Raw genomic sequence first — 25,898 nt, 5'->3', positions numbered from 1 at the left:
CTTTCTCATTATTTCAGTTAAAAATGTTTGCAGGTTCAAATTACGCAACTATCTCCCCTTACCATTCTGCCAAACTGCACAGAACACAGCTCCCTTTTTGTCAGGAGGTACATATGTCCGGAGGGGCAGGCGGGAAGGAGAAGAGGGAAGAACAGGTATCCCCCGCCTCCAGACGGCACAATTCCTGGTGTACGTTATTTTTAGCTTTATAAAATCTAGAGTTAGAAATGTCGGGGAAGTGAAGGAAATGATCACAAAACAGCCTGATTAGGCAAAACGTCCTCTGAGTTGCCCCACGTTTCTCCTTCTCTATAGATAAAGGAAGTGCGCACGGTCGTGAAGGGCGGGCCAGCACTCAGGCCAGGAAGTGGGAAATGGCTACAGTGTTTTAGGAGAGCAAAGGGAACTGCGTCCACAATGGCCAGGACAGAACCACACATAGAGTCTGCTTGGTTGACACGGATTCGTGGGAACAGCAGTGAGAACCTGAAGGGAGAGCCAAAGGAGGTAGGGAGTGTTCAGTGGGGGGTGGGAGATGAAGAAGGGAGGCTGGGCAGGTAGGAAAACTCAGACTCTGAATCCGACTCCACCACCATCCGTCCACGTTCAGGAGCCTGAACAAATCATTCAATCTGGGTGAGTCTCAGTTTCCACTTTTGTAAAAGGGGAGTACTAATACTTACTCTGCTCATCTTGCAGATTCATAGGGGGGATCCAATGAATAATGCATTTGTGGCATTAGCTTTGAAAGTGTTTTGAAAACTACAGAGACTGTTATCTAGAAATGTAAGATTCCTAATAATTACATTCATTTGCTCCTAGCCCCTACCAACCCAGTTCTTCAAACGAACAGGCCGGGTAGTTTCCAAAGGCCATAGAAAGGAGCATATCCAGCAAACTCTAAATTTGAGAACTCAAGAGTGAGTGGACACTGAGAGGCCATCAAAGCTTATGTGAGGAGAAATCGTGTTTTGTTACATGAAAGATCAGGTAAAGGCACCTGACACAGCCATTTCTAGTGCTCACATGCAGGGCTTCTCCTACGGCGAAGTCAAACCTTAATGTCATAACAAACACATGGGGAAACGGACAGCGCTGAGACACTCTGGAGAGGTCTGGCGTGGCATCTAGAAACCTGCACTTTTCCCCAGGAGCTCGGGTCCCTCAGAGGCACGCGGCGCACAATATCCAATGAGAGGCCCCGCTCTAGCCTCCGGAGCAGAGCACACCCCAGCACCCACTTGCTGTCAGTTCCCCAGGACGGTTGTAAACACCCCTGAATCAAGCGAGGTCTTCCCAAGAGTCAGGGGCAACAAGAGGAGCTTTAGTCTTAGTTTTCAGGAAGCTCAGACTTGACTCGAGCTGTGTGCACCTAGTCAGCATGGGAAACAGCACATTAGAGACGTGCTTCCTGGCACTGATCAAGGAAATCGAGAGCATGCTCCTGAAAGCCCTTGGGAAAAGCAGCACCATGTCCTTCACGCAGAAGGACACCTGTGTGTGTGACCCAGATTCCATATACTCAGGGTGCCCTTCTTGCCTTGTGGCTTCGCGACAAGGGAGGTGGGAGCACCATCCCTAACAGCAGGCTTAGATACTGGCAGTCTGCAACAAGGCATATATGAGCCACCGTCTTCTTGGGATCTAGCCTTGTCTTGTTTTTGGCTTAATGGAAAACCCTCGACTGTGGAGGGGAAATACTCCTTTTTCATTAAATGAAACATGTCATTCAATATTTATACACAATATTTTATACAATCTTTCATACAATATTTTATACAGTATTCCTCCAAACTGTGTTCCATGAAATAGGAGCTGTGAACAGATGTTTACAACAAAGGCTGTTCTGAGGATACATGAATATGGAGAATACTGCAGGACTTCTCAGGGCTTTCGTGTTGCTGATGAGCTCACAACCCTCCAAGAGAATCTGCAGTAACCAGCACTTCCCAAATCTGTTTGGTCACAGGACCTTTTGAGGAAGCCTGAACAGAAAGATATCTAATTCAGTGAAACACAACTAGAAAAATCCTGCCTTGGACAATGTGCATGCATTGTCTCGTGTAATCCTTTCAGCAAACCCATTGACACAGAAATTATCAGCATTGCCATTTTATAGAAGTGAAAACTAAGAACATTCTAAGGTTCTTGAGTTTGGGAAAACTAAGGCTCAAGAGACTTCCATCTCCAGCAGTCTAGAAATGAAAGTTCAGTGAACCCAAGGAAGTTAAGTAAAAATAAATCCCCCCATAGACACACTATGGTGAAACCATAGATCAAAGACAAAAAGAAGATCTGAAAGTAGACCAAGAGAAAAGATAGACTACCGTCAAGTAAGTGACAGGTCATTTGACAGCTAAATTTGCCATAGCAGCAACGGAAATTAGAAAATAGTGGAAGATCTTCAATGAGCTGCAAGAAAAAATGACCAATTCCATGCTCATTAAAATGATCTTTTAGAACAAAGCAAAATGAAGACATTCATTCAACAGACTCTCCCGATGGGATTTTAAAGGATATAATTCAGGCAGAAGGAAATTGATCCCAGACACAAAAAGAAATTATTAGCAAGTAAAATGGAAAATACACGACTAAGTCTAAACAAACATTGGCCATGGTCCCGTAATCTAAGTGGGATTCCCTGGGAAATGACTGTGAATTTGAGGGAATTCTCTTGTTGTTCCTTGAGGAAGTAGAAATGGCAGAGAAAGAAGTTGAATTGGAATGTAGTCACGACAAAACATCCCCTGATCCCACAGAGAGGTCTGGAGCTGGATTGGCCATCAGAGTTGTCCCACATTTAGGGAAGGGAGACTTTATCCACTCATATACACACACCAACCAGGCTTAGATATGAGCTGCCACTGGGGGGCTGGGGGGAAGGTACGGGCACAGCTTTGAGCAAGGCCATTCTCCTCTGCTGATAACAATTTCCAATGAGGGCCTCGGTTGAAAGCCATCAGCCACCAACACTCCCAGCATCTGGCAGAAGCAGCGTCTCCATCCTGAGGGGCAACCAAGGCAGGGCACACAGGATCCACTACAATGCTCAAAACAAAAATGGTAGAAATAAAATGTATGATCAAATAGCATATAAATCAAGAAAGATGATGGGAGTTAGAACATTCTAAGGTTCTTGAGTTTGGGACAAGAGTAAAGATGGTGATTAACTTTCAACTTTGATAAGACTGATTTTTTTTTTAAGAAACAGCTGTTTACTGCTTACAAGGGACACGCTAAAACGTAAGGGTATGAAAGGGTAAAAGTAAGAGGATGGGAAAAGCAAGACAAATACTAGACCAACCAACAGCAGAAAGCTTGGGTGGCTCGGTTTATATCAGACAAAATAGATTTCAAGGCAAATAGAATGACTAGAGGTAAAGGATGAGGTACAAAATGATACATTCAGCTCACCAGGAAGATGTAGCGATTCTACTCATAGTCTCAAAATACGTTTGGCCAAGATTGTTAGAACCACAAAGTACAACCAAATACATATCAATACATAAATATCAATCAATCAAGCACCAAATATCAGTAAGGATACAAAAGATGTGAAACTAAGGCTCATGCAAGTTATGACTTGGGCCAGGGGTGAGATTTAAGACCAGATTATCTTACTCTGCTCCAAAGCACTTTCCACAGTTTCCTCCAGATAAGAGAATGGAAATTGAAAGAATCAAGGGACAAGAAGAGCTACAAGACTGATATCAGACTTTGATTGTAAAATGTATCTTTTTGGTGGGAAAAATATTTTCACATTTCTGTCACCGAATTCTAACACTGAGAGTATTGAAAGTTATGCTAACGTCTATGAAGGGGAAATGGTAGTTTTGCAGACATGAGTCAGGTGACTCCAATACGTCAGTCGTTCCTATTTCCTTGTTCTTCCTTGTTAGGTGTAGATGGTGGGGGAAAAAAAACATATTTCTTTGCTGCTCAGGACCAGTGACAATACTGATCTTCACAGAAAGAACCTCTGCTTACTCTAAGTTGTCTGGGGAAAAGCGACTTACCATAATACAAAATCTGATCTGAAAATAAGAGTGATGCCCCCAGCATCTCTTCAGATTTTCAGGCTACATTGTATCTTATGGATAAGACAGATCTGTTATGAAGTTAGATAAGCTATAATCAATGTCACCGGAACATTGGAGAAGCGTTTGCCCAGAATATGAGGATTTCGCCTCTCTCTCCCCTCAGAAGTCATGGATAATGGCACTTCGAGAAAAATGTTCCAGGGCAGGGACCATTTTTCTGTTTTAACAGGCTTCATCTTCTAGTAAATAGACACTGAGCCAAGCCTGGCAAATGAAATGCTTTCCAGGGGATGATCCCTCCCAGACAAATTTCCCACAAGGACAGACAGCGAGCCCCTAGAAACATGCTTCTGGGGAGACTCAGCTCAAGGTACCAGGCAGTTCACCCTGAGGACACCGATCCGCCTCAGCCCTGTGGCTCAGCAGGCAGTCTAGAAGCCCAGCCTTGGGATTCTTACCTCTTTGGGGTCTTTGATTTCTCTGGACAAGGGACCAATACTACGTTTTCCCATTCATCAGGTGGGGGGGACCCGTACACTAACAGGCACACTAACTTGCTCATTAATCCAGGGTGTCTGGTCCCTGTTCAAAACCACTGCTCCAGCCTTAGCTTCTCATCGGACTTTTCTTAAGCACCTGGTGCACTTTGTCCAGAGGAAGCAAGTACTTGAGAGCATGGATTCTAGGGTAAGGCTCTCAGTTGGAACTCTGGCTTCACCACTGACCTTAGGCAAACACCTTAGCCTGACTGTGCCTCAGTTTCGTTGTCTGTAAAATGGGGATGATAATACTACCTTCTTCGTAAGAATGTTAGTAGGATTGAGTGAGCCCATCCGTGCAAGGGATTTAGATGAGTGCCTGGCACAAGTTACCCTCTGTGATTGTGACTGATCATTTCACTGTCTCTTGTGAAGGTTTCTTAGTGTCTTTTCTTGACCAGACCCATCTCTTGGTATAGAATGGACCCTCTCTTTTTCCAGGACATCATTCAAGAGATGTCTTGTCCTGAGTGATCTCTTCCCTTCATTTTTTTATCTGGCCTTTTTCACTTGTGCAACAACTTATTTTTGCCAGTCCCAGAGCTAGTGGAACTCCTTACGGTTACCAAATTTAGGAAAACTCTCAAGATCTTTTCCAACAAAGTCCATCTTTCTCTGAGTTGGTCGAAATTAGTGCTTGTCTCTGCCCCCTAAGTTTAATGTCGGTGAGAGTTAGGGTCTGTCACTCTGGGTCCTTGACTCACTGTTTCTTAATCTGCTCCATCCTGTCTCCCCAGTCTGGGTCTGGTTACCAGCTGGTCTCCTCAGTAGTTCATTGGCCTGAGGTGCCCTCTTTCCTAGACAAAACACCCCTGCATCAACAATCAGTGGACAGACTCTGGGAGGCACCCCCAGGCCAGCACTTTAGGCCCAAGACCCAAAGAACATCACATGAGTGTCATCATAGTCCCTTGACAATGGCACAGGCTCTGGCCCTGGCTGAGTCAGGAGGAAATACATCCTGACCTGGGAGTTGCCCCTACCTCCCACTGATCCCTCTCCTTCATCTCAGGTCTTCATCCAGATCTACCATCCAACTCACCCACCTAGGGAACAAACTCACGAAAACTGAGAAGCTGCCTCTCTTGATGGCTTAAGAGAGCCAAAGATATCATGGAGGCTTTTCAGACAGCAAGCTCCCTTCAGGTTGGGATGGTCAGGAGGAGACATCTCTCATAGCTGCCATATTAGATGGCTGCCCACCCTGCCTACTCACCAGGCTGTCCCTGGCCACAGACCCAACACAATTTCTAGGCACACAGTAGGTTCTAAACAAATATTTGTTGAATTAGCCATTATCATAAATAATGTGAAACTATCCAAATAAATGGTTCAGTTGTGCCCCGGGCAGAGTTGCACCATACCTTAAATGCAAAGCCTTTGTATGATAAGGAAGAAGAGAACTAACTGGTGTGGGAGGTCCTATCCTCTATCAGATGGTTCACTTGTTTTGTTTCACTTAATCTTTTCTACAATTCTGTAAGGATTATGCTATTATCACCCTGAGTTTACAGTGAGGCGTCTCCAAGAGATTACATCACTTAGAAAGGCATAATGCAGGGGCGCCTGGGTGGCTCAGCGGTTAAGCGGTTAAGCGTCTGCCTTCGGCTCAGGGCGTGATCCCAGAGTCCTGGGATGAAGTCTCACATGGGCTCCTTGCTCAGCGGGGAGCCTGCTTCTCCCTCTGCCTGCTGCTCCCCCTGCTTGTGCACTCACTCGCTCTTGTTCTCTCACAAATAAATAAATAAAATCTTAAGAAAGAAAGAAAGAAAGAAAGAAAGAAAGAAAGAAAGAAAGAAAGAAAGAAAGAAAGAAAGAAAGAAAGAAAGAAAGAAAGAAAAGAAAGAAAGAGAAATAAATAAATAAATAAATAAATAAATAAATAAATAAATAATGGAGTAAAAATGTAATTGTTTTTATGCCTTTATATCTTCAAACTTTTTTTCTAATAAATTCTTAATTTTCAAACAGATGACAGGAAAATTTTTCCCAAAGGAAGGATCAGGGTTCCATAACCACCTGACTGTGCACCATCCAGCCCTGACCCACCTTCCCCTGAAGAACCTCTCATCTGAAGGAAACCATCAGAAACCCCTGGATTCAGAGCCAGACACACCAGCTTTCAAATCCTAGCTCTGCTGCCCATGAGTCATGAGGATTTAATGTCTTTCTACTTTCTACCTACAACAAAACAGCATGGTTGAGATGACTGCCTGAAGTTATCATGCATACAGACGGCGCTCAGCGAATGGCAGCCATGTGACTTGCTCGTGCTTGCATAGCAAGCAAGTGGTAGAGGCCAGTCTCAGCCCCAGGTCCATGAGTTCAGAGCCCATACCTTTCCTTCCCCAACACAGCAACTCCAGGCCCCTAAAGAGAAGGTAGCGAAAGGGCTCAGGACCCAAAGACAAGGCAGTTTAGGAACAAATCTGGAGCGCTAACAAGAAAGAACACTGGCAAAGTGCAAATTTGCCAAGGCGACCACTGGCCCTCACTTACACAGAATGCTACCACTCCCCGGCCTCCAGCTCAGCCCATCTCCCGGGCAATGGCCTCAATGTGGGCGAGGCTGATGGGGAAATACATCTGCCTAGTGGAGGACTGTTGAACCCATCCTGAAAGACTGTTTCAAACATGCATGATGTCTGAAATTTCCTTTGTTTTGGAGTTTCTTTTTTAATCAGTTTGCAAATGTGCTAAATATTTAAATATTTTACAATACATGTTTAAACACTTCTAAGACAAATGTATTAGGAAGCTTTGAGGTCAGTTTGTCATTCTTCTATCAAAGCCTCACCATCAACTCTCTCTCTAAGTTTAACCGTAGATACAAGAAAGTTACACCCTTCCACTCTCTGCAGCAGCTCAACATTCCTATTCCGCTACCAAGAACAGACAGCATAGCAGATCTGGGATGTCCTTTATCCACGTCCCCCTCCACTGGAGCAAGCTTTCACCACCCCTTCTACCCCAGCCTCCACCACTGCAGAGAGACCAGTGGGACCTAGAATGCCCTGTTAGTCGCCATGACCGATGTCCGCAGAGCAGCTGGACCAGGCTCAGCGGACACCAGCTGGGGAGGCCAATGCTGATTCAGGGGTGGCACGAGGCTCCCCAGTTTGGGCTCAGTGACAGGGAAGGTGAGAAAGAGGCACACCTGCAGGTTATTACTCAACTGCAGGCTTGAAGAGAATGGCAGGAAGAGAAGCAAACGGAGATAGGCCAGTTTTTAAGCAAGGTAAACGGAGTCCAGCAATGGTCCTTCCTATCAAGATGATTCACAACTTATTAACTATCTCTGAATCCACACTATTTCTCAAGGTAGAATTTCATGGAGCTTCATTATAAGAAAGAGCACTGTCCTAATTTGTATTTTTCTTTCCTAAGAAGAACTGTCAAATGGTGGCTCATTTCTTCACTTGAACAGGGCCATTCATGAAGTCTCACAGACATAACATGAGACTCAGATTACAAATAAGAAGGTAAATGCTTTATACTTGAGTTGTTCTATGGCAATCTTTCAAACCAAGCACTGAACCACTCAAAGTATATTCAAATAACTTCAGACTGGAGTTCCTTCTCCTTCCCCGCAAAGTGCCCTTTGCTCATCGTGGTAGTCAAAAAAGTAGCCCCGCATGTCTTAAACCTTAGAACCTGCAAAGATGACCTCTACATGGCAAAAGGGACTTTGCAGTTGTGATTAAATTAGTGTTTGGAGATAGAGAGATTATCCTGGATCATCCAGGAGGGCCCAATGCAAGTGAGAGAGGGAGGCAGGAAAGTCAGAATCGGAAAGGGAATGATAGAAGTGAAAGTGCAAGGCGGGGGTGAGGGGTTGGAGGCGGTAATTGCTGGCACTGAAAATGGAGGAAGGGGCCATGAGCCAAGGAATGCAGGGAGCTTCTAGGAATTGGAAATAAATTCTTCCCTGGACCTTCATGAAGGAACAAGGCCTTGCCAACTTGATTTCAGCCCAAGGAGACCCATTGCAGACTTCAGACCTTCAGAGTTTGTGTTGTTTTAAGCCACCTAATCTGTGACAGCAACAATAGGAAATGAATATGTTCACGTATTATCTTCCTTCCCTCATACCCCATCCCATGGGCCCTCCACGTGCGTGCTGCGGCCTGCCCTGCTGGAAGCTGCAGTTTGTCCAGGAAGCCTTCCTTTCTGACTCACACTCTTACCCCCAGAAGAGGCACTGTGCCTCTCTCAGTTCTGACGTCTATCAGGGCATTTGTCACACTGGATCATAATTAACTATGGGCGTGTCCATCTCCCCCACCGGGCAATGAACTTCTGTAGGGCAAGAACTGGGTCTTGGTTTGTTGTTGTTGTTGTTGTTGTTGTCGTTTATCCCCTGCTCTCTGCACAACACAGACCCTCAAAAAATATTTCTTAAATGAGTAACTGCTATTTCAAAAGTTTTGAGAAGTTCACCTTCTCCTGAAAACAAATAATAGCCATTTTCACCTGAGATGGTGAACATCTACTCAATGAATAAACAAATAAAAAAGGCCATTGGATCACAGAGCCTTCATCCGTGAACCGTATCAGAGAACAACAGCATTGTGCTGACCAGCCCACCACCCATTCCAGGCAACTCTGTCTCCCCAAAATCAGATTATCAGCTTCCTTTTTGTCAGTCTTCTCTAAGGCATCTCAACCGCTATGACTGGGTTGAATACTGATTTGCCAAACGTTAACTTTGCTTAGATAACTTTGTTCCAGGTTATTCTCTACACAGTAATAGTGCCAGAAAAGACAATCTGTATCATTCTCAGAACTTGAAATTTTTACCTACATTAATAGAAGAAAAAAGTTACAAAAACAATGCAGCTACTTTTCTGAAGGAAGGGGGGAAAGTGGCTCATTGAGGAAAATAAAATTCTGAAGGGAACAGAAGCAAGATTTTACAAGACTATTTGAGGTAATGTCAAGTACAAGAACAAAAGAACATAAACTAAGGCTCAGAAAGGGTCAGACCCTCAAGGAATTTAGGCAGAATTTCTTTAGACATAGAGAAGGAAGTTTATAGATAAAAAACAGGGTTGAAATGGGGGCTAGGCTGTTGTAAATATATTTGAAGCTGTTAGAACAAAATTGTTCCCTGAGTTATACTCAAATCCTAGATCATGGCTTCTAATTCCTCAGAACACAGCAACTTGAGTTGAGTAATGGGATCTCTGGGTTGGTGTCACTTTTATCTTCTTTTTAACTTCCTTTAAATCAGTCCTTTCATTTAAGCCACTTGGCTGGACCTCGGGCTATGTAATCCGGGCAACTCGGCTCTGCAAGGTTACCACACAGCATTGTGGTCTCACAGATGAGAAAACCAAGACATGGAGATTAAACTGTTTGCCATAGGCTAGATGGCGAGTCCCTGACTGGGAAAACTGGAAATCGGATTTAATACACCATACAGGTGCTGCTTATTGAATTGAACCCTGAGCTCATGATTCTTTTCCATCTCAGACATGATGCCATTGCGGTGAACTCCCACCGCCTCCAGTGAGCATCGTTCTTACTACTCACCAACCATATGCAAACCTCGGTATGACAAAAGATGCCAGTTTATTGTCTGGGCTCTTAACTTGACACTGACTCTTGTTAAACGAGTAGTTCAGTCAATCGTGTGATGGACTCAGCAGGGAAAGAAATCATTCCCAAAAGAAAGAGAGCTGAGCTAGCAGCAGTAGGGTGGGTGGAGGTGGGACAGGCCCAGAGAAGGAAAGGGGAGTCAAGAGGGTCCTGAGGTGCACAGAGGTGTGTGGACAGCACCTGTCCTCAGGTGAGGTCTGATGTAAGGGAGAAGTCAGCAACCTCTCGGTCCTGGGCAGATCAGGAATGGAAGCTGGCTCAGCACTAGACCAGACCTTTGAAGGGGCACCCCAGATCAAACAAACCCCACTTAGGGCAAGTGACTGTCATAGAAAGTCATGGACAACAAAGTAGCATGGATTGAGGTGGCTGGAGTCAGAACAAGGGTCAAGCAATCAACTAGTCATTCCTGTCCTTCTACTCTGCAAAAGGAAGAGATTGGCACTAGTGTTTTTAAATGCACATTAAAGCAAAAAAATGAAACAATATGTTTTTCTGTCCGATTGGCACAAAAATTTGTAGAACAGTTAATGCTTCTAAGGGTGCTATAAAACAGAAATTCTTCTATTCACTGATGGAGACACAAAGAGAACAAACTTCCTGCAATCATAATTCATTCATTTACTTAACAATTATTGGTCGAGCACCTATATATTCACTGAGCACACACTTCTAAAAATACCCTGCTTTTTGTCCCCCCTCCTTTTCCCCAATGTTCTCTTGCCGCCCTCTGGCCTTCCAGAGCGTCTCATCACTGATGATACACCCTGACCGTCCTCTCGACACAACGGTCCAGGATGCAGACCTATCCCTCTCTCTTGTTTCGATTTCAAACAAGCCTGATTGGTGTCCCATTCTAGCAGGACACTGTATTCAGCTAGCTCCACGTGGGAAAGTACAGGGAGAGACATCAAAACACATTGAAATTGAGTAAATTCAACTAAAAGAACAAAAATAAATATTTTCCCATAACCTGAATCCTAAACACAAGTCAGATATTTCACCCAGTACTCACCTGGAAACAACCATCTATTCCGACTCAGGTAAACTGTGGTGTCTCATTACATGTGCACAAAATCACACATAGATGGATTATGGGCGATTGGATGGTGATTTCGACCACACGGAATTTTCCCCTTACTCATTGACCTCAGGACCTAACCCTGCCCCTCCGAGGCTCCTCTAACTCAAGCTCACCAACTGGTGCCAAAGAGCTAATAGTCAATCATCTATTCACACGTCCCCGATGCAGAGATACTTGCACTGGAAAAGCAACGCTTTATCCAGAAGGAATAACAATGTTGCAGACGCAATATTTATTAAGAGGTGGCCTTTTAGCCAGTCTCTTACCCGTACAGCAGACCTTGAATTCTGTCTTCTTCAGATTTATTAAAGGGAACTGGGCTGGTTCAACAAGGTGGTTCACAGTGTCTTGGACATTCTTGTGGACATTTGCATATGATTTCAGAATATCTCTGTCAGTGTGTGACTCAGTGAATCAAATCAACATTTACTGAGCATCTAATGGGAACCTAGTATATAAGTACTTCCCTATGTATCATCTCATTTAAAACACGCACTCACTCTGTGGGATAGTTTTATAGCTATTATTATAGCTCGAAAAAACATTGTGTTGTACAGTTGGTAAAGCAAAGATTTGAATTAAAATCTGACTGACCGCTGAGGCTGATTGCAATGGTCTGGTGCTCCTAAATGACTTGCCCACGGCCATTTGATCCCACTTACAACCTTTTTATTTGGGCCAGAAAGTCGCCAAGTTCCTTCTGTCATCCTGGTAGTAGACTGACTAATAATCCCTTACATCTCTGTATCGCTTAGCAATTTGAAAAGCACTTGTAATTTTTTTTTATCTCAATTGTCTATCAAAATGCCATGGGCCAGCAGAGCAAATACTCTCACCCTGGATCTCATAAAGAAACCGGTGACCAGAGAGGTTAAGAATGGACTAATTTCACTGGGTTGGGAAAAAGTGAATAACTTCCTAGCGGGGGCTGATGGGACATGAACTCTGGGATGCCCTGCAACACTGCACAGACCAGGCTTAGACTTTTCATCAACATCACCGAACGGCCGACCAGTAGAAGAGCCAATAGAACGACGTCTACCTACGGCAACACGACCAGGAGGCCAAGGTCTGCTGCGAGGAGCCTACGTCTGCCTCCTTAGGAAACTCTTTCTGGCTCATGCTGAACAGATTAGAACATTCCAAACTCATACCAGGACTTGAGTCAGAATGCAAAATATTTCTTTTCAATTTCCATAATGTTTTTCTCCTTTCTAAAATTGCTCGTTTAATTAGAGATCTGCCTGCTGCTCCTATCCCTTTCTCGGTTACTTTCCGAAGTACGAAAACTATATCAGGCAAAAATTTCTGTGCTTGTTCTCCAAACGGCGACATGCTCGCATCCCTACCCAGTTTCAGTTTTCTCAACTATATCTATGCTTGTAAAGGCTTTATTCATGCTTAAGGAGAGATTAGATGGTATTTGGCTAGAGATCCGAAAACATACAAATTCCATCTTCTCCACAGGGAACCCAAGACAGAAAACACACAAGGAGAAATAGCAAGAGTGAAACAAAATACCACATTCTTATTAGCCAGATGTGAATATCTTAGATGAATCCTATTTCCCATACACTGGTGTGGACCGTAGGGAAATCCCACCGACCATTATTCTGTATTTATATTCCAGAAGTAATAGTGACAACCTTGGATTTCATCCCTGGACATTTTCCCTCTGTTGAGCTGCCAACACATACCAAATCATATCTTCAGAGGCCACAAAAACTGAAATGCAACATACAAAGGGAACAAAATGGGGTTACCACAGAGCTATGCTTATGCTCTGTCCAGGCCTCTCCATCCTGTCGGCAGCCTCAGACAGCGTCCGACTGCAAAGCCATCAACAAACTCGGCGGAGAGCAGAGAAAACTTTCACTGCAAGAGAGGAATGAGCACACATACTAGCAGATTCCCCCTCATGAAATGGAAGTCTGAGGGCTGAACCGCGAAGTCAGGTGTACGAGTAAGACCCACAAACCCTCCAGCACCTCAGGGCTGGAAATGCCAGTCCAAGATTTAAACAGATGGAAAGCGCCTCCTCTGTCCTTGAGAGGACAGATAAACATAATAAAAAGGAATGTGATGCCTGCTTTTTAAATTTCTCTTCTCCGTCACTTCTCAGCCATCTATTTCCTAAATGTTACAGGAACTTAATGCTACAATAATTCAATATGCAGGAACATGTAGTCAGCCCTGAATACCCAAGACCCAATAATTGAAGCATATACCACTGAGATTTTCGGTTATTGGCTTGAATGTTCTTTTGTGGCCACTTTTCTATGGAGTTTGAAACTTTTCCAACCCCTATCTTGCTAATTCCATGCATTAAAAACTGAAATGCATCCAAAGTTCATTTCTAAAGAAATACGTTGTACCAAGAATGATCATTATACTAAAATCTGGATGCACATAAGCGAGAGCCTGACGTATTTAAATTATCCTTTCTAGAAGGTACGTAATAACATTTCCCCCTTGCCCTTATATCCCACAGAATCACGCCCAGGAAATTGGGTGTATTTCTTAGGTTACTTTGAATAGGACTGATTTGGAATGACTCTTAATGGAATCTTTGACTTAGAGAAGGCACCCTGAGGTCACAAACAGCCCACAAATATGTTCTGTTTGGTCAGCACAAGGATTTTACATTTTAAAAAATGTGTTGCCAACATTTAAACATCAGGAAATTTCTCAAAAGAAATGGAGGATTCTTGTCTTACCTTTTAAAATCAGAACCTCTGGCGATGCCCAGGATCGGCCGGAGTGGGGAGAAGGGCAGCTCCCTGAGGACAGCCAAACGATACTAGGCCCCCACTGCCCTCACCACCATCCCTCCCGGTCCTTGGAAGCATTGGAGTTTATGACCCTTATTCCAAAGTGGTAGTTCTCACCTGAGCGGCTATTCAGGCTCACCCAGAGAAGACGCTTTATTCTCCCCCGACTACATCCCAAATACATGTGGAGAATCACTGTCTTCAATATCATCCAGCCCCTCAGTGAGATAGAAAAAAAATGCTACCTCTCTTAACTTAAAGATACTCATTTATGTTCTACTCCTATCACTGAGGCAAAAACAGATGCTACTATAAAGGGTGTCTGACCATCAAGCTTTCCACCAATTTGCCTAATACATTCGAACAACCAATCAATACAGAAAAGGGAAAGAAAAATCTTCACGTTAATTCATTTTACCCTGATAAAACTGGCAACGTGTCTTAGTCAAAATAGTCAAAGCAGTAGCTATCATCTGTGATACAGCTTGACTTCGGAGTTTGATCCCATGCTTTGCAGCCTTGCCAGAAAAAAATCTTTTTAAAAAGAGGTGGAGGTGGGGGTTTCCTAGACAGAGCAATTGGTTCTATGAGTCCCTCTATATGAGCGCTAAGGTCCTAATGTCTTAAACAGCCATCTTTGCAACAAACTCAGAAACAATCCAAGTCCCCAGGCCTCCTCGGGACTAAGGCTAGTCCGAGTGTGGACCACAGACCAGCAACTTCAGCTCACCTGAAAGCTTGTTCAAGATGCAAGTTCTCAGGTCCCGTTCCAGGCCTACCCAATCAGAAACTCTGGGGGGTGGAGTCTGGCAATCTGTATTTTAACAAGCCCTCCAGGTGATTCTGATGTGTGCTAACATTTGAGAATCATGAGTAAGAATCTTCTGGGGAGCTGAAAACATACAGATCGCTGGGCTCCACTCCCAACTGCATTTCTGACAAATTCCAATGTGATTCTGTTGCTGCTGGCTAAGGACCCACACTTTGAGTAATGCTGCTCTGGATGCGTGGTTCTCAGTCCTGACTCCCCATTACAATCACCTGAAAAGGAGAAAAAGGGAGAAAGAGACCATCGCCCAGGCCCCACCCCAGACCAGCCGAATCAGAAAACTCAAGGAAAAAGACCACGAACCTGGTATCTTTTTAAACCCACCAGGTAATTCTAACATGTAGTCAAGTTGAAAACCACTGCTCTCGACACAGCTAGTCTCTACGGTCAATTTTAGCTCCCCTAACACTTCGATGTACTCATTTATCTTCTCTCTGGAAATGTTCTGAGACTATTTCTGTCTCGAAACACAGCCACGGCCAATAATCTCAGCTTTTCAAAAAGCAGCCTCTCATCAGTTTGGTAGAAATTGTCCCCAAAAGTCATTTTCTGACCCATGCTTGGGTTCATATTTGAAGATGGTGTTATTTGGGGATAACTGCTAAGGGACAATGTCAGCAAATTGTTTCTGCCAGTAGGTAGAACCCATAGCCGGGAAAGTCAGACATCCTCCAAATAACACATTCCATGGCAAAAACTAAATGTTTTGGCTGAGGGAGAGACACACAGATGTTCTAATATTCTCAACACCAAAGCAGTTTCCTTCCAAGCAGCTTCAACAACTCCAAAAGAGATTTGTTTAACCCATTAACTAAAGTCAGCAAAGGTATCAATATGGCGGTGGGGGTCAGAGGACGGCACACACAACCTCAATACCTTATTATGCCAGTTCAGGCAGGAGCTGCTAGAGGAAATGGCTTCCCACTGTACGAAACCATGTTAGGGACTTTTAAAAAGCTATGATGAGAAGAAATGTAGGTAGATGCCAGTATTTGCCCAAAACAGTTCTAAAATGATTTCTAAAGAAATATTCCATAGACCCAACGGATCAAAATATCTTCAGACTTGAGTTTTTCCCTGAAGAAGCATGTACTAGTGACAGCTCTTCCAACAAGGGGAAGGAGCAAGATGAAAGCAAAATGTGTATTCATGTGTAATAACAGAGTAAGACGATGCTGTAGGAAAAAATATTGATAAACAAATATTTTCCTAGAGAAAGTGGTATGTATATTTTAGCTTCATAAAAATACACTTCAAAGAGGGGGAAAAACTTTTTTTTTTCTATTTTGGCTTTATTAGAACAACAAGAGACTTTGTGACTCCCATCAAAGCACACCCAGGTCCTTTTGTCATGTCTGAGAAACTATTGATTCCTCTATTAAATTGTGCTATATGGAAAAATCTTGACAAAAGCAGTATCATTTATTAGACTAACAAATATGTTAGTTGAACCAGCTTTGGAGACTTCTAAAATCCATTATACAACTGCAGCTCTTTCTCAGAGACCAGGATGTATTACAGAGACCAATTCTGAGGACACAGTATGACTAATTTACTTGCACATTCCAAGAGACCATTATTTCTTAGGAAGAGTAGAAAAATTATAACCTTCAACTTTGGGGGAAATCACCAAAAGCTGATGTGTCTATACCGAATATCTCAACAAGCTGATTCTAAGTCTCCTAATATTTTCATCCTCAGCATTTTCTGACACTAAAATTTTTACAAGGGGAAAAAAATAAGAGGATAGACTACAAAGAACACAACTGATTGTATAATCTGAGCTGTTTTTTTAGGAAAATAAGCAATTAATATGTATAAAGTCTTCAAACCCTGCCCCTTGGTGCTGCCCGTTCACACCTCGTTTTTCCATACACCCCAATCCACTCCTCACCCCCTTTCTGTTCCTTCTTTTCTGTCGACCATAAGACAGTGGGACCCTTTTAAGTCCTCAAATAATGCATCCTATTCCTGGCCATAGGCATTCTCCTCCATGGCAGGCAAGATACGCCAGACCGAGAGAATCATAGCCCTAGCTGCTTCAAAGTTCACTTGTCCAACCACTCTCTTTGCGGAGGAAGGAACTGAGACCCAGAGGGAGAGAGACCCACCGAACAGACACCACAGATCGCTGGCAGAGCCAGGCTCCCAGTGCCATGTGCTTCCCACCTGTCCGCAACACGCGCTCTCTCCGTCTGTTGCAAATGTGAAAAATCAGGCCCATCTTAGCTCACAACACTTTGAGGTCTTTGTGGTAATCTGGAACACTGGGGCCCTTCTTGATACTGTCAAGAAGTTAAACTGATCACTCCTTCCGATTAAGGCCAGTGGTCAGTGCCTAGACCCTGTGCAGAGAATCAAATACGCATCCTTCCAAATGCACACCCAGCTCCACTGAGCTTTGAGCTGGAATTGGGGCGGGGGGGGGGGGGGGGGGGTGGTCTTTGAAGCGCGGACTTCTGAAAGGAGAAGGGGATGTTTCTGGGGCTGCCTGGTGTCTCCCAAGTACAAGATGGCTGGCTTGACCTTTCACCAGTCTTTTCAGCCTCTGGAAAAAGTGGCCAGGACAACAGGAGGATTTTGTCATAAATCCCCAGTGAACCCAGAAGGAGAGGGGAAACTCGGTTGCCTTTGTCTACATCCAGGCAAGAAGCTCAAGGTCAAGCAGACCAGACAGTCCCAGCACCATCCTTGGTCAGCATGTGCTCTGCGTGGAGTGGATGAGGCAGGAGGGGAGGACATGGGAGGCACACAGGGGAATGAAGGCAGGGAGGAAGAGAAGAGGAAAGAAGAGAACACAAGTGAAACAGGAGAACAGATGAGGGAAAGGGCTGAGTTCTGCAAAAGAATTGTGGTAGAACCTTCCCATGCTCACCCAGATCCTGCTCTCCTTGCCTTCTGGGACCTTCCAGACCCATGGAGGGGTGACCCTTCCCAGCTCTCGGGTGGGTCCCTGTGACTAGTCCACGCCAGAGCGGGTGGAAGTGACACGGGTGGAGTGTTCAATACCAGCATGAGTCCCCTGGGGGCTCAGTGTTCAGCCCCTGGGGAGAGCGGTGACACTCGTACCTCTGGGGAGTGCCATAAGACTGGAGAAGCCTGCAATGCTGAAGCAGGACACGGAAGGAAGACACTTGTCCTGCAGTGGCTCCCAGAGCTCCCGACAATTCTGCTTAAGTGAGAAATCAACTTTGCTATATTAAGCAATGACATTAGAGGGTGTTTGTCACCGCAGCACAACCTCGCCTATCCTGGTTCAATAGGAGATAGATAAAGGGTAGGGAGCAGAGAAGAAGGGAGAGAGAAGGAGAAAGAAGGGAAGATAAGGAGAGAAGAGAGGGAGTGGGAGAAGGAAAGAGGGAATGTGAGGGTGAAACACCATGGCCCTTCATGTAAACTGTCTGAATCCTTGTTCACCTAGGAGCACAGGACAGACATGAGAAAATGTGCCCAGAAACAACTCCCAAGGGAGAAGTCAGTGCTCATGGGCGCCAAGTTTACCTCTGTGATGTGTCTGTAGTCATCTCCTTGCTGAGTAATGCACATATGTTTATTAAATATTGTATCACTAAATGCTGGACATGGTAGCAAGCACTCTGGCGATGGAGGAGACCAAGACAGACGTGGTCCCTGGCTCCAAAGGGCTTGTAAACTATTCTTTCCTTCCCTTTAAACTCTGCAGGGAACTCCATACCAACATTCCACCTGGCAGAGAGACAAGAAGGATTGCAGATGTCAGCGCACCAGGCGGGGATGTTTGAGTGGAGAGTTCCAGAGGCTGCACAGGCTGGGCCTGCCAGGAACTAGCTGAGGAACCGTGGTGAGGAACACACGGGCTCTGGGAGTCAGTTTCTTCATCTCTCACGTATGAAGTTAGACCTAATGACCTCCATGCCGTTTTCAACTCCAGTAACAGTGATAATAGTAACAGAATCAATAATAGCAGCAAACATCAAATGAACATTTGCTACATGCCGGGCACAGAGCTGGGATTATTGCGTTTAATCATTCACATCAACCCTATGAGGAAGACATTATCATACCCATTTTGCAGATGCATAAACTGAAAAGAGGTGAAGAAATTTGCCCCAGACCGCAGAGCTAGTAGGTGGTGGAGCTGTGATCTGGAAGAAAGGCTGACCATGTCCTGAGCCCACACCCTTAACCACTCTGCCAACAACTGTCACCTTGAAATGTAGCTATTACGGTGGTTAAAGGAAATTAAACATGGAAACAAAGCAGATATGTTCTTTTTTTTTAACTTTTTTTTATTTTTATTTTTTTTATTCGTAATAATATTTTTATTATATTATGTTAGTCACCATACAGTACATCCCTGGTTTCCGATGTAAAGTTCGATGATTCATTAGTTGCGTGTAACACCCAGTGCACCATGCAATCCGTGCCCTCCTTACTACCCATCACCGGTCTATCCCATTCCCCCAGACCCCTCCCCTCTGAGGCCCTCAGTTTGTCTCTCAGAGTCCATAGACTCTCATGCTTCATTCCATGTTCTTCAACATTCTAAAACACTAATAATGCAACCATCCCACACCCGAAAAGAGTCCTAAAAGAAATAAAGTGCCTTCCAGAAACAAAGTTTAATCATTATGTTCCAGCTCTTCTGAGAAATGAAGGACTTTTGTTCTGATTGTGTGTCCATCCAGTTGCCTCATTTAATCACACGAAGGACAATACGAGTCTTCCCTTCAGATATCCCCCCCCCATGGCTCCAACGACTGTGGGGACGACCTGCCCCTCCTTTGTCCACTTCTGACCAGCTGGGTTACTGGCCACCCCGGCCCTGGGCCATTTGCAGCCCGAGGGCCCTGCAGTCTTCAGACTCAGACATATTTCACCCGAAACACCTCCACCCATCACTCTTCATTTCAGCCAGTGTTGGTTACTTGTGTCCCTGTCTGGCCTTACGACTAAACAAGAAAGCAAACCAACGAGCAGTACAGACATTTTTCTCTGGGCTTGTAATGGAACTACAGGCATTCAGTGAATCTTGGGGATCTAACTTTTTAATTAAAAAGTTGTTTCAAAAGAGCAGTTGAGTAGAAATTCTAAGTTGCTGCCTGCCAGCTCAAACTACCATGCCTAGGAACCCAGCACCAAAGAAAACTGTATGCAGAGCAAAGTCTTCGAGGGAAAAGACCTGGGAATACCTGTAACCTGGCGTGTGGCCGCATTTGGCTACAGCCCCGCTGAGCAGCTTGATTCTGGGAGATCCCCCCACGGAGGCACTGGAGGCAGCCTCGGGCCCACATTGTTCATGGTTCATCTTGAACCACGTGTGTCTGGTTCAAGGTCTTTCAAAATGTTTGAACTTGATGTCACTATATTTTAAACAAGATTTTGCATAATATCCACACTTCAGACTTGTCTTGAAGTCAGAAGATCTGGCAGAAGTCTGAGCCCACATCCACCCAGAGCTCCAGTGGAACAGGGCCTCGGCTCTCTGATTCCCTCCCTGATGTCTCACACACGGCCTGCTTAGCTAACCTCCCTACCTCCCTGGGTCCTGCAGGCCCCTTGAGTGAACCTGTTGAATCCTCATGCTCACTGACTAGGGAGCCAAGGAGATTATGAACAGTTTGCATGTGGACGTACACGTGCTTGTGTTTTTTAAAACCCTGATCTGGTCTCTCTCGTCTCCCTGTGGCTAAGTCTCCACGCAGCATTGCCACATTAGCCTGAGTAGAATAAGGCTCACCAAGACAAAGTCCAAGCTTAGTGTCCCCCTCCCAAATGATATTGCTGGTTATCTACATGGGACCCTTCCCTTCTGAGTTCCATATGCAAATATACAGAGACAGAAAGCAGATTAGAGGTTTGCCTGGGGCTGTGGTTAAGAATGGGGATTGACTGCAAATACACATGAGGGATCTCTGCGGAGCCATGGAAATGTTCTAAAACTGGATACTGGTGATGGTTTTGTGCATATTAGTAAATGCACTAAAATCATTACATTATATACCAAAAACAGGTACATTTTATGATATGTAAACTATACTTCAATAAAGCTATTTTTTAAAGGAATTATTCTGGCTGCTTTATGGAAAATAAATTAGAGGGGACCAGGGGTGAAACGAGGGCACCCACTTCAAAGGCTCATGTAATTACACAGGTGAAAGTCAATGGGGACATGGGCCATGATGGGAGCAGTGGAGGTGGTGGGACGTGATCAGACACTGGACATGTCTGCAGGCAGGACAGACAGAAGATGTTTGCTGGGAGAATGGAGCTGCCTTTTACAAAAATGGAGGAGACCGTGGGAAGGGCAGGGTGTGGGAGACATAAGTAGTTCTGTTTTAGACATGGCAAATTTGAGATGGCCTCAAGATAGGGAAATTGAGAAATTGAGTAGGACGGAGTAAAAGTTCAGGGGAGAGGCTGTTGAGTGAAACTGGAAAAACCAGTGGAACTCCATTGAACCAAGCCATTGAACCAAAGTCTAACAAAATGCCTCAGCATTCTCATGATGCAGGTTGCTTGGTAAGATGCAATAGGCAAAAACTGCACGCACACACATGCACACACGTACATACACAAACATACATGTGTATATATTATATAGACACATACTCGTTTTCACTATAGTCCCATATATCAAAGTATATGTATACTGTCAGAAGTTAGCAGGCACTTTGGGGGCACAGAGCTCTGGATTAGGGGCTGAGGGAGTAGTGTAGATAGTAGGAAAAAGGAAAGGATACAATCCATCTCATATGCACTTTTTTCGGGAAGAAATAACATCCAAATACATCCTCATCATGATAGGATGAGGACGCCTAACACTGTATCTTTGTTCCTCATTCACAAATTAATATGTAACTTAAAAAACTCCAGTTGCAACCCTGAAAAAAGAAGAATACAAATAAAATATAAAAAGTAAAGCATTGGAACTAGTATAAAGTTATATGTCAATCATATCTCCATAGTAAAAAAGAATTGCAAAACTCAGAAAATAGATAAGAAAATTTTTTAAAAGTAAGACAAAGTAAGATAACAGTAAGATATTTGGCTGCTGCTTTTTATTGGAGTTTATCAAAAAATAAAGTAATTCAATGGAAGGCAGTTTATATAATCAAAATATTAAATGTGCATATTTTGGGTTTTTTTTTAATAATAATTTTTTATTGTTATGTTAGTCACCACACAGTACATCCTTAGTTTTTGATGTAGTGTTCCATGATTCATTACTTGCGTATTAAGGAGGGCACATATTGCATGGAGCACTGGGTGTTATATGCAAAAAATGTGCATATTTTGGACCCAGGGATTCTATTTCTAAAAATTTATGTAAAAGAGATATTTTTAAAAGTCTATAAGTATTGTTCCTCATATTTTATTCTATTGCTACTGCTAATAAAAAATAAAGTATTACTAATAAAATAAATTGAAAGCAAATGAAATATCTTTCAAGAGAGTTTTTGAGAAAGTTACAGTGTACCATACAATGTAAACAGCACACACAAAAATAATGAGGTGATTCTGTCTTTACCAACACAAAAAGAAAGCTAAGACATGTTGTTGAAAAGAAAACAGGCATTAAAGAACATCTGTGCTTTAATGAGGAGAAAGGAAGTGCAAGTGGGATGCCGATTCACCTAGAAAGGCCTTTCTGGTAGCAGAGTAGGGGCTGAGATGGCGCCAGTTTGGAGGACAGACAGGAAGAGCAAAGAGACAGGGACAGGGTAAACTTGGAGATCAGGCAGTTGGTATCACACAGGTCTGTCCCAGAAGAGAGACAAGTAAGATCCTGGGACTGTGAGACTCGCTGGGAATGGAAGATGCAGGAGGGAGGGTGGGAGGAAAGTAGATTTCAGAGGGGCAGGGCTGGGCAAGCAGGAGAGGGAGGCTGGGAGGGCAGGGATCGAGCCTCTAGCTCCACTCACCACATGACCCAGTCCATTAGGAACCTAGGACTCTTCAACAGCAACGCTGCTGGAACCCCGCCTGGACAACGCATCAGCCCCACGGCTCGACCACGTATACACATAGAAGCTTCCTCAGATACACAGAGAAGCACCTTTCTCATATGTTGGTTGGTTTATGGTTTGTTCATTTCCTATCATAATGGGGAAGGGTTCATCAATGACAACCAGCCCTTGAACTCTGCCTTCTGAATTTCCACCGCAGCCAACTCAGAGAGAACCCAGCATCTCTTCTAATCAGAGACTGTAGGATTTTCCTTATTTTGGAAAAACTTTACCAAATTGATCAAATGACTTCCACCTGATCGGTGGTGTCTCAAAACCTACATGTCATGTCCCACCTGCCCAGGTCCTTGAATGGCTTCTGAAAAAGCCCTGTGCTCCTTTCTTGCATAATTCCACTCACCTCCTTCTCTGCCAGCCCAGTAAGGAAAAGTGAGAATTTTCATTGTTATCACACTAATCCCACTCACGCTTTGTGATGTAAGTCCCTCCTTCTGTTTGACCTCCTGTCCCCACCAAAGTAGGGGAAAACCTGAGGTTCCTCCTTTTGGGTTTGGTAATGAAAGGAAAGGTCTTTTGGAGCCATTGAGGTGAGCAGTAAAAAAGATGGCAGACCTCGCCCAGAGATGGGGCTTCACCAAATCATATCTTTTGCACAATCAAAAATGGATGCTGTTTGCAGGCTCCACCTCTCCTGGAGAAAAGCAAAGAATGCCCTAAGCCACCCTCTGGAGTCATTCTGTTGCTGGAAGCTTGGGAAGAGCCCCGGCTGCGATGAAGAGCCTCGTGCTGGTCCCTTGAGGCTTCCACCCCGTAAGTGGGGTTTTATGCCCAAGCTTGCAGGAGCCCTGTGTCTGGGCCACTGGTTCCTGAGAAAGGTGGGTACTAACAGGGAGGGCTGTAACCATCCCTGAAAAACATTTCAAACTGTGTTACAAGCTAGCCCCGCCAGAGAGAGGGCCCCTACTTCGCTTTCTACGTTGTTTTTAAGTCTCTTCAAAGCACTCAATTAAAAAATGTGGCTTCTATAAAACTCAGAGCAGACTATTATAGAGCAAACAGCTGCCATGTGATTAGAAACACAGGAAATGTTTTGAGGCAGGGATGCTTGGTGCTATTAATTTCTTCCTTTGTGTTCCAAGTACGGTTCCCAGAAAATGGGGCAAGGTAATAGTTTGTGTTCTTGGTCTCATTTTTACTGTTAGACATTTATAAAAGAAATCATATTCATTGTAGAAAATGTTTGAATATGCAGAAAAAGTATAGCAAAAAAAAATCAAACTTACTCATAATCGCAGCATTCAGGCATAACCACTCTTCTGGTGTTTCGTGATTTATGTTGGTACCATAGTTCCTCTGCTTTGCAAAAACATAACTGAGATCACATTTTACATAAAACTTTGAAAACTGCTTTTTTTTTGCTTAACTTCGGTTCATAAACATTTCACATTATTTTTTTAAATCCTTATAAATATAATTTTAGTGTCTGTGTAGTATTCAATCATATGGATATGACATCATTAGCTAACAATTTCCTAATAAGTAATCCTGTGATAAACATCTTTGAGTCTCTTTCTGCATTTCAGATTACCCCTTGAAGACAGTTTGTCAACAATGGTGTCACTGGAGAGGGGCAAATGCTGCGTCCTGTTAATTAAAGGACAACATAACAGCAATCTTTTATTATGTTTTGCCTTTATTATACCCTACTAAATATTAATATATTAGCAAGGAAATGACTTTTTTATAGCTTTTACTTCTTATAAGGCCTTTTTGAGTTATAAAATTGATTTTTTAAAAGAATCCTATTCCTAGAAAAAGAAAAAGGAAATATTTCAAAATGTTAACTGTGCTTGTCTTTAGGAAATGGAACTTGAATTTTTTTCCTACTTTTCATTTTATTGCAGTTTGCCAAATTTTCTTTAATATGTGTAATACCGCTTTTACAATGTTTCATAAAACAGGATACAGGTTTTTTTAAAAGAATGTCTGCTCTTCTCTTTTACGTTTCTAGAACAAGGCACTATAGATTGTGAGCATTTTTTATTCATCTTCATGCTTTATTCAAGCCTGCAGTTGAGAAAGAAGGTTGAATTCTAGACTTTCATTTTTTTTTCCAGAAAATTCTTTGTGAATAGTGTAATTGGATTCGAGCAAGGGAAACTGAAGCTATTTATAAAAATATGGAATCATGTCTTTAGTACCACCTGTATGATTTGAGAGAATTTAAGGCTAGTATCTTAGTCAATTCCGGCCGCTCTAACAGAATGCCATAAACTGGGAGGCTTCTGAACAACAGGCACGCATCTCATTTCTCCTTCTCCTTCTCCTTCTCCTTCTCCTTCTTCTTCTTTCTTCTAACAGACGTGTATTTCTGACAGTCTGGAAAACTGGAAGTCCCAGGTCAGGAAGCCAATGTGGTCAGGTTCTGGGAAGAGCCGTCTTCCAGATTGTAGACTGCTGACTTCTCACCACGTTGTCACATGGTGGGGAGCAGAGAGAAGAAGCAAGCTCTCTCCTGACATTTATAAGGGCACTAATCCCATTCATAAGGGCTCCACCCTCATGACCTTATCTAATCTTACTGATCTCCCAAAGTCCCCACCTCCTAATACCATCCCCTTGGGAGGCAGGGTTTCAACATAGGAAATTGGTGGAGGATACAAACAGTCAACCCATTACAGCTACCAAACAACAAAGCTCTCTTTCTGCAAGATACACCTGGGTATACACACACACACACACACACACACACACACACACACACACACAGGCTCATTTAACACTCAGTCTATTTGACTCCGGCTCCCCTGAAATGAGAAAGCAAACTCTCAGAGAAACAATGACGAGATTGTAAGTCAGGTAAATGGGGAGTTCCTCATCTCCCCCCCAAAGTGAAGACCATGTATTCACAATTTCTTTCTTCCCATCACAAACATAATTTTTCATTTTGTTTTCATTTTGGTTTTTAAATGCTTAAGTAGCAAAAATGCTTGGCTTTTTTCTTACAGAAATATAGAGGTCTGGAGTAGGTTGTAAATTACTTGGAAATGGTGGTTTAAATTAAAAATAATCTGTGGCTAGTTTG

The 25,898-nt window shown here is 43.6% G+C and overlaps 1 long non-coding RNA gene across 1 annotated transcript; it reads left to right on the top strand.

Moving 5' to 3' along the window:
- The first annotated feature begins 319 nt into the window (after window positions 1-319).
- LOC121105718 lies at window positions 320-7,316 on the top strand. Its single transcript, XR_005838343.1, has 2 exons — window positions 320-636; window positions 6,551-7,316. It is a non-coding gene; the product is annotated as an uncharacterized LOC121105718 (long non-coding RNA).
- The last annotated feature ends 18,582 nt before the right edge of the window (window positions 7,317-25,898 follow it).

Source organism: Ursus maritimus, unplaced genomic scaffold (genome assembly GCF_017311325.1).
Source record: "Ursus maritimus isolate PB19 unplaced genomic scaffold, ASM1731132v1 scaffold_1, whole genome shotgun sequence".
Classification (NCBI taxonomy): domain Eukaryota; kingdom Metazoa; phylum Chordata; class Mammalia; order Carnivora; family Ursidae; genus Ursus; species Ursus maritimus.
The sequence above is the reverse complement of the archived record's forward strand: the minus strand, read 5'-3'. Positions and strand labels throughout refer to the sequence as shown.